This window comes from Cupressus sempervirens, chromosome 7, assembly GCF_028749045.1.
Source record: "Cupressus sempervirens isolate cs-2001-9-10 chromosome 7, ASM2874904v1, whole genome shotgun sequence".
NCBI classification, from domain to species: Eukaryota; Viridiplantae; Streptophyta; class Pinopsida; order Cupressales; family Cupressaceae; genus Cupressus; species Cupressus sempervirens.
The window spans coordinates 15,850,103-15,865,620 of NC_143124.1; the positions used below are offsets into that span (position 1 = coordinate 15,850,103).

The window sequence follows — 15,518 nt, forward strand, 5'->3', positions numbered from 1 at the left end:
CCAAAATGTGAAATATCTGTGTGCTCCCCCTAGAAATGATTGAAAACTAATTTAAAATCAAATTTTTTTTTTTCAAAGTGTGTATAATGGAATCTAGTTTCTAAAAAACTAAGTTTTTGCAAAATTCGATGAATGAGCTAAACTCTACAGCCCAATTAGTACATGTTGGTTTTTGACAAAAAATGGACATACATTCAAAAGAAATTATAGATGAAAGGCTTGAAATAGTTCAAATAAAAAAAAAATTATATGGTTGTGTAGCTAACACAAAGACCTACAATGTCATGTAACCTGATTTTAGCAATGCTCAATCACGAGGAAACTGGAAGGAGAGCACATAAGAAAAATCAATCATTTTTTGTATGTTTGCAGCAAAACATGTCTCAGACCAGTTTATAGACTCCAAAGCTTTGGGTTGGATCCCCAAGGCAAAGCTAAACATTAGGTTTGGTAGAATCTAAAGCTTTAAATAGCGCGTGTGCCCTATAGTGCATGTGCACTATAGCGTGCACGCGCTATTTAAAGCCTTTTAAATTTACTTTTAAATAGCGCATACGCGCTTTGTAATTTTTTTTTTGAAAAGTGTGCACGCGCTTTAATGCATGCGCACTATAGCGCATACGCGCTATGGCTTGGCACACCCAAGCCATAGTGCATGTGCACTATAGTGCGTACGCACTATAGCACGTGCGCGCTTTGCAAAACTAGAATGAGAAAAAAAAGTGTCATCTTTTTGGCAACACAACTTGGTGCACTTACCCTATTATAGTATTTGTTGTTTTGAATCGACATTGAAGAATCTATTTTGATTGATTCTTGATATCAAATTTTGTTGAAGTTGGATCAGTTTTTAAGAGAATGTTTTATAGTTTCATTGGGCTCAATTAATCTTACCGCTGTCCACTCCGCATCAAATTGGTATCAAAGCACAGCAAAAGGTCTGGGAAGAAGATCTAGGATTTGGCAGGTTGAAGGTCCCTTGTTGATGCTTGGAGTTGAACTATCCTCTGAGAGTGTTCCAAGGTGGTGGCTGGATATCTAATGAACCCTAGATTGGTTTGAGAAGATGGTTTTGACAAGGAGTGAAAGAGAAATGATTAAGGCATTAAAGGAGTACTTGTATGGCAGTAAGAAGCAGAGAGAAGAAAGAAAAAGAAAGGAGGAAGAAGCAAGAAAGAAAGAAATAGAATGGATGAGACAAGAGGAGTTGAGAAGCCTACGAAGATTTTTGGAAGAATAAGAAGAAGAAAGTTACAAGAATCTTAGAGAAGAGTTAGATAAGAGTATTGCAAAGTGGGAGAGGATAGCATTGCTTTTGGAGCAAGTAGTAGATGAAGATGAAGTTGTTGATGAAGACAAGGATCAAGAAGTGGTACACATTCCATTGGAAGGGCATGGACAGCAGATGAATGCTGGTGTAGAGAGTGAGAGTGAGAGTGAACAACAAGAGGTTGTTGTTGAACCTTGTGAGAAAAAGGTTCTTGTGGATGAGGAAGAGTTGGTGATAGGTACGGTTGAAGAAATGATTTGCCTAGATGATGGAGATGTTGAAAAAAATGATCAAGACAGAATGGACATAGTCCAAACATTACAGGCTGAGGAGAAGACTATTAATGACAAGGATGAAGTATTTGTTGATCAATGTGATGCTCTAAAGATATATAAACAGGAAGAAGATCAGATTGTGTATCACGTAGATTGGTATTTTTATGCAAGTGATATGCAGTTGGAAAATGTATTTGTTCTAGGATTCAACAAAGATATCATGAAGGGTATTCCTTATAAAGTTTGGAATCAACATGTTGTGGGGAGTGACATCAATTCGTTCTTTCTTATGGTGACAACATTACCTACATACAATTGGAGAACTCGGAAGAAGATCACAGCAATTCAACAGAACTTGAATTTTTTTGTCCCTGGGAATATGATGCAGGAGCATCCAGCAATTAATAATATTTTTAAACTATATGTTGTTATTATGCATTGTAATGTGGCTTAAAAACCATTTCATGTCTTTGGGGGTTTCGTAAGTTAAAATCATAGTAGTCTAAATAATCTAGATATAATAAATAAAGGGTTGATATTATCATGTGGTTAGTAATTAACTAATTTGGTTTCGAGTATGTTGGAATAGGGGAAGTTGAAGGTTAGTTTTAGAAAATGGTTATTGGGTGTGGAAAAGCTATTTATCTCTGAAATGGGAAACCGAGAAAAGAGAAAGGAGAAGGAAGTCTCAATAAAGAGACAGAAGGATGTAATGAAAAGAGAATAATGAAAATGATGATGGGATTGTCTCGGAGCTATTTATCTATTACAGTATTTGCTGTTTTGAATTGACATTGAAGAATCTATTTTGATCAATTCTTGATATCAAATTTTGTTGAAGTTGGATCAGTTTTTAATAGAATGTTTTATAGTTTCATTGGGCTCAATTAATCTTACCGTTGTGCGCTCCGCATCAACATGCTTTTGAGGAAGCTGCAACATCTTCTTCTACTTTTATTTGTACCACTGAGACAGACAATGAACACAGAAATGCTTCTGAGCAAGCTACACCATCTGCTTCTACTTTTGCTTGTGACACCGAGCGTGAAGCAGAGAATAGAAAAACAAATGCATTTGAAGGGATAGCACCATCTGCATCCATTTCTGGGGAACCCAGAATGGAACAGAGAAAGTTGCCATACGATGTGTTTATTAATCATCATGGCCCTGATGTGAAACACACACTCGCAACCACTCTTTATAAAACCCTAACTGCCTTGGGATTGAGGGTTTTCCTTGACAGAGAAGAGCTTGATTTGGGGGATTTCTTGCCTGCAGAAATACAAGTGGCAATGCGGAGTGCTTCATTTCATATAGCCATCTTTTCCGAGAATTATGCACAATCCCCATGGTGTTTGGCCGAGCTTGATTTTATGCTCAACACGGGTACTCAAATTGTTCCTGTTTTTTATCATGTCGAGACTGATGTTGTCCGTTATGCAAAAGTAGTCTATGCTGAAGCGTTTTCTTGGCATGAAGAAAAGGATAGATATACTTTGGAAAAGCTACAAGAGTGGAAGGATGCGCTCAGGATTGTTTCATATAATTTTGGTGACATCGTTGGCAATGAAGAGTGAGTAAACGAATACCCTGTTTCTAGCACTTGTCTTTTTCTTATAAATTAGCTTCTGCATTTGTTACACATCAAGTGTTGTTCCTTCTGTATCGTTTGGCTTCATCAGTATATTTGCCCTAATTGTTGTTCGTTTTCTGCATTGAGTGTATTTAGGACCTTTTATGTTTCTAAATTTGGAAAATGATTCTTTTGTCCTGTTTCTTTTGCCCGTTGGTATAATGTTCAGTGATGAGATGAGGCTTCTCAAGAAGATTGTTAATCGTGTTTTGAAAGAAATAAAAAATGTGCGATTAGCATCCGGTTGGACTAGATGAAGCTGTCAAAGATTTTGAAAGGACAATACTTCAGTCTGCTGACAGCCATCACACAGTCCAGATTGTGGGAATATGGGGCATGGGTGGATCTGGCAAAACCACCCTTGCCAAATAGATATATAACAACAAATATTCAATTATGGACAAGTCTAGTTGCTTGTTAGATGTTAGAGATGTTGCTTCCAAGAGTAAACTGCATAAGAAATAGAACAAGCTTCTTGTGATGTCCCCTTCTAGCTAGAGACATCACTTTAGCTGGTGATTAGCCTATCAGAGACCCTCGTAGGCTAATAAGATTGGATAGAGGGTCACCTTGGTGTAGAGATCCTCCAAGGACCAAAGCAGAGTACTCTTCTGGGTTGCCAGAGTTTGTTTATGATGAGTTTTCTTTTGAGTTTGGCTTGGTCAGGCTATTTTTAGCAGTTTTGGAGTTATAAAGATAGACCCCTGCTATTTTTAGAAAAGGGGTATGTTCATATGCAGTTCTATCATGTTAGCTCCCAGTCCAAACGACATTCAAAAAATGTTGAGTAATAATGGAGATATTAATGTTTATTTAGTTAAAATAAACATTATTGGTTTTGAGCCTATATTGTTAAGTTATAATATATAACTTAAGTGAGGGTCATGATATCATAAAAGGGGCCATTGTTTCAATTAATTGTGGGTCCAAGCTTATGGAAAAATTAAAAGGGATTTTCTAAGTTTTAATGTAATAACATTTTTTATGTTATTATTATATCTTTTATCCCACATTGAGCGTGGAGACTCATTCTGGAGTCGAGGAGTCCTTATAAACAAACCTTGTCTTCCTTCAAGAGCAGGTTATGAGAAGTGCTTAAAAACTTTGCCTTGTGAAATTTCTTGAAGTTGTGGCAACAAGGGTTTCTACAAGTTTGAGAAGAATTCAGACTGTGGAGGACGTAGTATCTTCAGAGTTGATGCAATTTGAGGATGTGAAATATCACTTGAATTTTGCCTGTGAGTTGACTTCATTCTGGAGTCAATATTGTGTTTAGTAGGAAAGAATTGGATGAATTTGTTACAAGTTGGAAGGGGTTATAACAGCAGCTACAGTGCTGTGAACAGTACAGCGCTACAGTGAATTAAAAATCAGAGATTTAATATTGCGGTTTTTGATAGGCGCTGCCCAAGGAGGAAGCAACCAGCAGCGTGGTTGCGTATCGGAGACAAAAATCAGATTTTTTTCAACTATTAATGATGATGTTTTTAATGTATGCTTCCAGCAATAAGTATTGTACAAACATTAGGAGCCATCTGAATAAATGAATTTGATTAGCATTATAATCAGATTTGAGTTATAATTTGAGGTAGATTAGTTTTCAATATTTGTATTTTCTTTTCATCAACTCAAAAACCCAAAAATAGCTTAAAACATTCAAAAACAAACCAAAAACAATTATTACACCCAGGGAAACAAACAGTGATCAGCGTAGAGCCTATTTGGGGTTCTTACACTTCTACAGGACCTCGGTCTTCAAGGAGTTATAATTGAGAACATAGAAGAAGGAAAGGGCATTCTCAGCAGCCGTCTGCAATCTATTCGGGTGCTCATCATCTTGGGTGATGTAGATAATGTGGATCAATTAGATGCTTTGGTGCCCAAGAGGGACAGTCTTGGATGGGGTAGTCTGATTGTAGTCACATCAAGAGAATTTGAAGTCCTTCGATCTTGGGGCATTTCATCAATTTATAAAATGAAAGCACTCGATCCAACTCATGCCAAGCAGCTCTTTTGTTGGCATGCGTTGTTACAACCCTTTCCAAGTCAAGGATTTGAAGATTTGGTTGAAAGCTTTCTAAATGTTTGTGATGGATTACCACTCTCTCTTAAAGTTTTTGGAGCACAGTTATATGGCATCTCCAACAAAAATTATTGGAAAATTCAATTCCACAAAATCTCTAGAATTTTACCCAAGGATATCAAAGATAGATTAAAAGTCAGTTATGATGCCCTAGATGACGATGAAAAGCAGGTATTCTTAGATATTTCTTGTTTCTTTATTGGAGAGAGAAAAACTTCAGCTATTGCTGCCTCGGACGGATCAGGGTCGAATGGTCTGCATTGTTGGGGACAACTTTTGAATAAGTGTCTGGTTGAAGACAATGATGACTACATCAGAATGCATGACCACTTGGGCAATTTGGGAAGGGAAATTGCAATACATCAGTCACCCTACCGTCTGTGGTCTCCCCAACAAGTTATTAATGTTGATAATGAAATACAGGTAAGACTACTACTTTTATTCCATTCTTGTATTCTCGAAGTTTAATATTTTCATAAATATGTGATTTCATTTCCCTTTGTATTTAAAAGGAAATTTCTATTCAAGGAATAACGGCCGTTGCAAGTGGATTCACAAGCAAGGTTGAGGAGTTTCCTAAATGGTCAAAGGGTGGGAAGCTCATTGTTAACACAAACAGAGGACCTTATAGCTTGGAACCTTCTTCAGTTGGACTAAAAATCTTTCATGTTAATGGAAATTGTTGTAATCAAGTAATTCGTAGGCTATCAAGAGACTTGGTTTGGCTTCGCTGGAATAGCAGTCAGCACAGTAATCTTTCATCATTGGGTTCATTAAAAAATTTGAGAGTTTTAGAACTCTACGGAGGTGGATATGTGGGGAAAGATTGCTTAAAAGAGTTATGGAAGACTAACAACAATGTATGTATCCTTCTTTAATATGTCACTTTTTAAATCCTCAACTTTTATATTTTCAGTTGCATTCGACCTGATTAATATTTTTTTCAGGGTCCTGTGCAGTTAAGAGAGTTGGTTATTGAGGGTTCTAGAGAATTCCGGAGATTCCCAAAGTCAATAGGTCACTTTGAGCATTTGAAAAAGATGGTAATGAGTACTTCATGCAAGCTGAGGAGTCTGCCCGAAGTGTTTTGCCTTTTTCAATCGCTGGAGCACCTGAAGTTACAGGGTGGGGCGCTGTCATCACTACCCAACAGTTTTGGTCATTTGAGAAACCTGAGGCATCTAGATTTGCCCTACTGTGAGGAATTGACAAGGTTGCCTATCTCTTTTAAGGAGCTCACACTCTTGCAACACCTCAACTTACAGCATTGTTTTAATCTTACCTTAGAGTCTGACATTCTAGAAAATATGATGAAGCTTGAGCATTTGGATATCGAGGGTTGTGACCAATTGGAAGAGTTGCCTCGTCACATGGCAAATCAGCCCTTTTTGATAGAGCTCTCATGTGTTATAAAAAAATTAAGAGAAATTCCAAAGAACATCGGTCAATTGAGAAAGTTGCAAAGGATATCAATCGGAGGTGAATTGTTGACAACCTGCCGACATCCATGGGAGATTTGTCTTCCTTAACTTCTCTTACAATTTATAATTGTCCCGAGCTGAAATGTCTGCCCGAGTCTTTGGGGTGGCTTAATCTCTTAAATCTTTTGACGATTTATCATTGTCCCAAGATGAAATGCCTACCTGACTCTTTGGGGTCCCTTAATCTCTTGACAATTTTAGAGATAGTCGATGTAGGAGTTAAATCCTTACCAAAACCAATTAGGCAACTATTTAATCTTCAAACACTGAAAACACGAGGGTGTCCAATAAGGGAAGATGACAGGAATTGGCTTTTTCAAAATTCGGATTTGAAAATTTTTGCATTTGTTGCAAAATTGGCAAAATGGAATTAGCATACAGGATTTCCAATTTTGCCTCAAAACCAGATTTTCCAACTTCTTATTAAAATTATGAATTGAAAATCAAAACCTGGTTATGTTTTTTAAAGAGTGTAAAAACAATAGAATACATCTTCCGAGTGAAGCAAATGGGGAATGAACATTTGCAAAACCTTGATTTGGTTAAACCAAGGTTTGTAGAAATCCAGGTTTTTTAAATTTCAGGAACCAAACGGACCCTAATTAGATGTCGGAACAGGGTTGTTTACTCGTTTGAAACGAATAGAGTTAGGTTCAACTGAAGTGTTCAAGATCTCCATCTCCAAGGACTCTTGTCCCGTTCTCATGAGTCTCTCACTTTATAATAATGACTATTTAACCCTTGTAGAGGTTCTACCTGATTCACTTGAGCACATCTTTTTGATAGGGAACCCCAAGTTGGAAGCCCTTCCTAGTTTTGCACAATTAGCTTTTCTCTGAATGTTCAAACTAAGAGACTGCTACAGAGTCAAGAAAATACATGGTTTGGAGCATTGCACGACATTGGAGGAGCCCTCCACCACTCGTGGCTGCATTCTTCTGTGTTTCATAGTCAATTGTGAATCTCCCAAAATTTCATTGCAGTTCGCACGGAGTAGAGTAAATCTGCAGCGAAAGACATGTATTGCCAAATATGATGGGATGGAGTTGGAGAAGGGTAAATGGGTGTGGACAGGGCTCTTCACCCAACATTCCATCATGCACCGTTACGTTTCGCCCCGCACGCAATCACGGGTACAGGCATGTGCTCGTGAAGAATTTTATAAAGAAGAGGTGAAGAGAAGAGTGACGGGAGAAGAGGAGAGAGTTAAACAGACTTTCATTCATTTATGGGCTTCCCTATAAAATTGACAATACTAGGTAGCACTTGCATCTTCTATTGTAAATTATCCACTGTCATTAAAAATCACAAGATCTCTCTCCCACTGGCATTATATCTCCCCATCTCTGCTCCTTTCTCCCTTTCCTCGGCTCCCATTTCCTCCATCCCCCTTTCCTCTTTCCAACATAATTATAAATATATTCTACATATTTTTTTAAAAGAAATTTAAGATTTTTAAACTAAATCTGTATTTTGTATTTTAGTTATCCATATGTTGATTTTAAATTTAATTCTTACACACCATTATCAAGTTTCAAAATGATTAAAATAGTTTTATAAAAATTATTAATTTAATAATTTATTATAAAACAATGAAATAGAAATATTTTAATAAAATTATAATTTGAAAATTAATTTATAAGAAATAATAAACTAATTTATAGGTAATGAGTGTCTATATTATTTTTTATTTTTTAGTGCTTGTTGAGAATAACTATTAATATGTATTTCCCATCTTTTATTTAGTTTATATGTTTGCCGTATTATGAGATTAACACAAAATTTAGTATACATGCTTCTCATCTTTTATTTTTAAATAGTTGAAAAAAATATTGTTTGAAATTTATATTTTAATTATATATTTTTGGTTTGATATACTTCTATCAAAGTTAATAATTACTAATATAAATGTTGGAATAAGAAATTATATTAGCACTATACACATGACTGTGTTCAAATAAAGTTTAGGAGAGTGAACCAACAACTTTAAGAATTTCAAAAAATTTAAACAAACTTAAATTTGGTGTATTTATGAAATGCATCATTAATATTGTTATTTAATATGGTAATAAGAGTAATATGATTAAACTATTTTTCATTGCAGTCCAACCATCCTCCACCTTAGTTGCCTCAGCAATCCAATCCCCAGAAGAAACTAAACAATGGAACTCAGGGGAATCCAAAACACAAACAAATTTCCTAGAATAGCCCGTAGCCAGCTGGCCCCCCACTGAATCAAGAGGAAAGTCCGATACAGGAGCAGGGACAGGGGAGGGAATAGGGTCCTAGCCCACAACAGGATCAGGAGGAACATCCAGTGCAGGGACAGGGGAAAGGTAGTACATTTGTTTGTTATTCCTTTTACTTCTCAAGTTTTTTATAATATTTAATCAAATTAATTAGATGGTATTACTTATTTAATCATAATGATTAATGTTAATAAAGCTAGTTAGTAGATTTGTATTAGTAAATATATAATTAATTTTCACTTTTCAAATTTTTGTAATATTTAATAACTTTACCTTATTATATTTCTTAGCTTTTAAATATCTTAGTGATTTAAAGAAAAGTAAATTTAAAATTTAAAATAATAAAATATTTTTTATTAATGTATTTAAAAGAAAACATTTTAATGATGAAATGGTAGATTTATTATCTAAATTTGTGTGAGACACTTGAAAAACAATAAATAAATTGAACATACCAAAAAAAACATCATTAAGTTAGTTTAAAATTGATAGATAATAATAAAATTAATATTTATTTTATTAAGATTTAAATATTAAAAATGTGCACTTAGAAAAAACTAGATACTTTCAATATTAAAAATAATAAAAATATGATTATTGAATTGAAAATAACTACTAAGAAAACTTGTCATGAAATTCATGCCATGATGCCAATAAATATTGGAAGTATGTTCTATAGTTGCTTAGAACCAAATCAACCCATGGAATGGATCAAGATCTTTCATAACAAATTAAATGGAACACAAGACAATTAGTCATAAGAGGCCTAGAAGTTGTTGAATTAATAATTTCTCCGAGGACAAGTATGAGTTGTTCTAAAATTTAAAATAGAATATGAATGAAGAAGTAAAAAATATTAAAATCAAAACACCATATAATACATATCAAATCTAAAAATTATTTTCTAAAACAATTAAGTAAATTATAATATATTGAAATCAAAGATTATAGAACATTACAATCAATTAAATAAATATTTATCTATAAATTATAAATTATCCATGTTATTAATGATAAATATAACTGTAATGTCATTGTATATCCAAATTACAATATAATAAAAATAATTATATTGCATCCTACCGATTTGGAAAGATCATGAACATCTCTAGGCTCCTGCTATCAGTTCAGACAAATGGCATATCTCTCATGTTTATCCAAATAGCATTTCTCTCATGTTGTTTATCCAAATAGGATTTCTCTCATGTTTATCCTTCACCCTTTGTAGTACTAAATGCATTTAATTTTATTTATAAAGATGCTTTAACCCTAGAAAAATTGCCAACATCCAATCATCAAATTTGAAAATTTGACAATAAATTAATTTTAAAATAAATAGAATTCAAACATTAGAGTTTTAGATTTTTTAGGTTCCCAAAATTAATGTACTTGAAAGCGGAAAAATTAGTTCCTTGCCTTAAATAAGGCAGGGACTAATAATTCCCATTGAATTTAATGCTTTCTAATCTACCTTAAATATTGACTTTTAAATTCTTCATCTCATTTTACATTTTCTATTTTAATTTTTTCCCTTTTATTTCCTTTTACAATTAATTCAAAAAATTTAAAAATAACACTTTCAATACGGTGTAAACAATATTTTTAATTGACCTATAATTTTTGCAGCATGGATGGTAATAGAAAATGCGAATAACAACAAATTTGTGACCAGAAGAAAAAAAATTCCCATTTTGGACAGTCACGAAAACAAAAATAGTACTTACATCATTCGGCTAAAACAACAAATTTAAATTGTATTGTGGGCTTTGCGTAATACTGCTTTCATTATTGGTCTCAGACCGCTTTCACCATTGGACTTCTCTCTCTAGAAGACTATGACTGTTATCGTTGACATTAATGATTGAAAGCTGGTTCTACACAAAAGATAAGTTTTAGTAAATATTAACTAGAAACCCTAAATTTCAGCGCTTCCACACAAACACCAAGGCTTTCATCAATTATCGCTGAAATTGATTGTGCAACATAGTGAGTTTTAGGTAGAAATTGCATCGAGTTTTAAATAAATATGAGTGCCGATGTATTTAGCAATAATATCGAGGGCTCAATAGGTAGCAAATTCTCGATGATAAAAATAGTTTTACAGGCAGTGAATTCAATTCAAAGATCATGTGCCTGAGCATCTAACAATTCCATGATCACTATTGACAAATCATCTGATCAATGATTTTCATTGTTAAGGAAGCAAATTGATTATCAGTATGCAACAGTCCCTCACATTTTGACAAATGGTCTTCTTCAAAATTGGTAGCGTATGGTGAATAATCTCTAACTTTTGTAAGTGAAAAAAAATAGAGGGAGAAGGGCAGGGTTTTAGATTTTGCTGTATTTTTAAGGGTTTTTGTTACGGAAATTTGAAATGAATGATTTTCTTGTTTTGTTTTGTGTTAGTTATTTTTATTTACTAGTTAGTTTTTGGGATTCTTAAATGGATTGAGGTTAAGTAGTGCTTGGTTGTAAGACATCATTTCTTGGAATCAATTCTCTTTGGGTGGTTTATTAAAAATCCTTATTTTGCCCATTTTGGGGAATTTGGTCCTATTTGCATAAGTTGGTTCATTTTTGCTTGTGTCTTGCTTAGGGTGGTGAGACTTGAAACTTTCTCTAGTGGTTCCTAGGAGGAATATGCAATTGTGAGAATAGAACATACCATTGGCTTAACCCTTGGAGTATTTTTGAAAGTTGTGTGGGAGAGGGGCTTGTTTGTTGACTTCCATTGTGCTATCTCTACATCAAGCACCAAGCAAGTATACATGAGATTTATAATGACATCATTGGTGATCATCCTTATTCACAAATATTGTAGTGCCACCCAAACCTCACTTCTTGTAAAGGTAATGTAGTCATGGACTCTAGCTTGGATGTAGAAAGAGATAATCATAACTGTTATACCAATGTACTAGTGTTAATGTATAGCCCTTTTATAATTGTGAATGAAATAACACCTAGCTAAATTAATGGATTCCCTTTAATTGGTAGGGATGAGCTAGCATACCCAAAAACATATATAATAACCAAGATGGTGATTAAATGCAGAATTAATCCAATGACCAACTAATTTCCTTATCTATAATTATCATTGATGGTTTGGGCAACAATTGACATATTGTTTATTTTGGCCTATCATTTACCAAGTGATAATAATTGAAGCCCTCGCTTCCTATGTTGTGGTTGTGAACTGGTTGCATCATCTAATGTATGATGCATGTAGTGGTCTCAAGTTGGCATGTGAGTTCATTTAAGCATTGGTTCCTCATGTGTTGATTTGTAGATATGCTTTGTTTCCTAGTCTTCATTTTTCTATTTGGGGGTCTTGACTTTATGTGATTTGTCATCTTGTCTATGCATTTGGTACATGTCATGACAATCTATATGAACTTGGCTCTTGCAATGCCTTAATGGTTCTTTACTAAATGTGAATTTGTAAATGTGCTTTGTTAATGTTCTTATTAAAACTATTGTCATTGTGATGTATGTATATGGTGTATGATGTTGACATTTTGTATGTCAATTGTTGATCAATTGCTTGCCAAGCACAACACAAGAAATGCAACACATATTTCCAAATACACATCCATAAAAGTGCATAAAAATAACATTCTACGACATTAAAGGATCACCATAGCGTAACTTTGAAACTGCTAATCTTGGCATCGAATCGTTAGCACCATTAGCTTCGGGTGGGCTGGTGAACCCTAGCGACATCCTTGTTTCAGCCGTGGAGACCATCCATCATCCGCGGCCACTCCATAGCGAGAAGTCTCCAAGGTGCTCTAAGTGCATTTCGAGGTCAATCTTCTGAGAGTTGTAACTCAGAGCTCGTGAGGGCTATCGATGAAACATCGAATGCTACAGGATGGTGATGCTAAGGCGTAAAATAACCATCTCATTTTCATGAGATCATGTTCCATTTGGATTTAGCACAACGATCTCGCTTGATGCCAAAACTCACAGTGTGCCTTAGTTCATAGGATCACGATAGTGTAACTTTGAAACCATTGATCTTGGCATCAAATCATTAGCACCATTAGCTCTAGATGGGCAAGTGAACCCTAGTGACACCCTTGTTCTAGCCATAGAGACCCTCCATTGTCCACGGCCACCCGATACCAAGGAGTCTCCAAGGTGCTCTAAGTGAGTTTCAAGGTTGATCTTTCGAGGGCCATAACTCGGAGCTCATGAGGGCTATTGACGAACTATCAAATGCTACAAGATGGTGATGCCAAGGCCTAAAATAACCTATCTCATTTTTGAGAGATCACATTTTGTTTGGATTTGGCATAGTGATTTCACTCATGTCAAAACTCACCATGTGCCTCAGTTCATAGGTGCACCACAACGTAACTTTGAAACCGTTGATCTCGGCATCGAATCATCAGTGCCATTAGCTTTAGATGGGCAAGTGAACCCTAGTGACACCCTTGTTCTAGCTGTAGAGACCCTCCATCGTTTGCGGCCACCCTGTACCAAGGAGTCTCCAAGGTGCTCTAAGTGCATTTCAAGGTTGATCTTCTGAGGGTCGTAACTCGGAGCTCGTGAGGGCTATCAATGAATCGTCGAATGCTACAAAACGATGATGCCAAGGCCTAAAATAACCTATCTTATTTTCAAGAGATGACATTCTGTTTGGATTTGGTACAATGATTTTTCTCGATGCCAAAACTTGCAGTGTGCCTCAGTTCATAGGTGTACCACAGTGTAACTTTGAAAGCATTGATCTTGGCATCGAATTGTTAGTGTCATTAGCTCTTGATAGGCAGCTGAACCCTAGTGACACCCCTATTCCAACCATGGAGACCCTCCATCATCCACAGTCACCTTGTACCGAGGAGTCTCCAAGGTGCTTTAAGTACATTTTGAGGTCGATCTTTCAAGGGTTGTAACTCAGAGCTCGATAGCCCAAGGCTTAAAATAACCTATCTCATTTTTGAGAGATTACATTTCATTTGGATTTGGCATAGCAATTTTGCTTGATGCCAAAACTCGCAGTATGCCTCAGTTCTTAGGTGCACCACAATGTAACTTTAAAATCATTGATCTTCACATCAAATTGTTAGTGCCATTAGCTCTGGATGGGCGAGTGAACCCTGGTGACACCCTTTTTCTAGCCACAAAGACCATCCATCATCCACGGCCACCCCATACCAAGGAGACTCCAAGGTGCTCTATGTGTGTTTCAAGGTCTATCTTCCAAGGGTCATAACTCAGAGCTTGTGAGGGCTATCAATGAACAGTTGAATGATACATGACAATGATGCCAAGGCCTAAAATAAACTATCTCAATTTTGAGGGATCACATTCTGTTTGGATTTGTTACAGCAATTTCGCTCGATGCCAAAACTCACAGTGTGCCTCAGTTCATAGGTGCACCACAACATAACTTTGAAACCGCTAATCTTAGCATTGAATTGTCAGCGCCATTAGGTTTGAATGGGTGGGTGAACCCCAATGACACCCTTGTTCTGGCCATGGAGACCATCCATCATCCGCAGCCACCCTATACTGAGGAGACTCCAAGGTGCTCTAAGTGTGTTTCGAGGTCTATCTTCTGAGGGCTGTAACTAGGAGCTCATGAGGACTATCAATGAACCATCAAATGCTACAAGAAAATGAGTTGTAACTTTTTTTCACAAAGTGAAAATGAGTACAAAGAGTCAGTTAGGGGTTTGAGCATGACCATACAAGGTTGGAAACACCTATATAAGGTGTGAAATGATAACATGCATTAACAAAGCCAGTTTTGGTAAGTGGATAAGTATAGGTAATCTGATCAATGTGAGAAATGTATAGATGTTATTCATATGGACATGGTATTGGGGAACCAAGTTAAAAAGGTCTGATCCAATCAAGTCTCTTAAGTTGGGATATTTTGAGGTTATGTTGAAATTTAAAAGTTGTAGTATGGGGATAGTAACAAAGTGAAGTGCTAGTTATCAAAGATTATGAGTCTAGGAATGAGTTCATGGTTGGGAATAGAATCCATGGTTCAAGAATGGAGTCCTTAAGTGTGTTGAGATTAGATTTGAAGCCAAGAGTTAGTTTCAAGGTTGAAAGTGGAGTTTAAAATCAGATTTGGGGTTATGTGAACCTTATGTAGGAGGTTAACAAGTGTGTTTATGTCATGATAGCACTTCAAATTAAACAATGCATCCAAATTTGATAATAAAGGTTGTTAAAATATTATTCACAAATTATTGCATTTGAATCAAATATAACAAACATAATCAAAATTAATGATATTCCATAAACATGAACAATACACATGATCCATGATAAATTGAACAATACTAGATACTAAATTAATATGTATATCATTGTGCACATAAATGACAAAAAAATAATATCAAAATACATGTATCCATAGAAAAATTACACAAATATATATCAAAGATCATGTATCCATAGACAAAGTACACAAATATGTATCAAAATACATAGATCCATATACAAAATGTGGCTGATCATGCCATCAGAATGCATATAATATCAATGTTTCTATAAACAATGTA

General features: G+C 35.4%; 1 pseudogene; it reads left to right on the forward strand.

Moving 5' to 3' along the window:
* Nucleotides 1-1,570: 1,570 nt before the first annotated feature.
* Nucleotides 1,571-7,995, forward strand: LOC149545188 (TMV resistance protein N-like; annotated as a pseudogene).
* The last annotated feature ends 7,523 nt before the right edge of the window (nucleotides 7,996-15,518 follow it).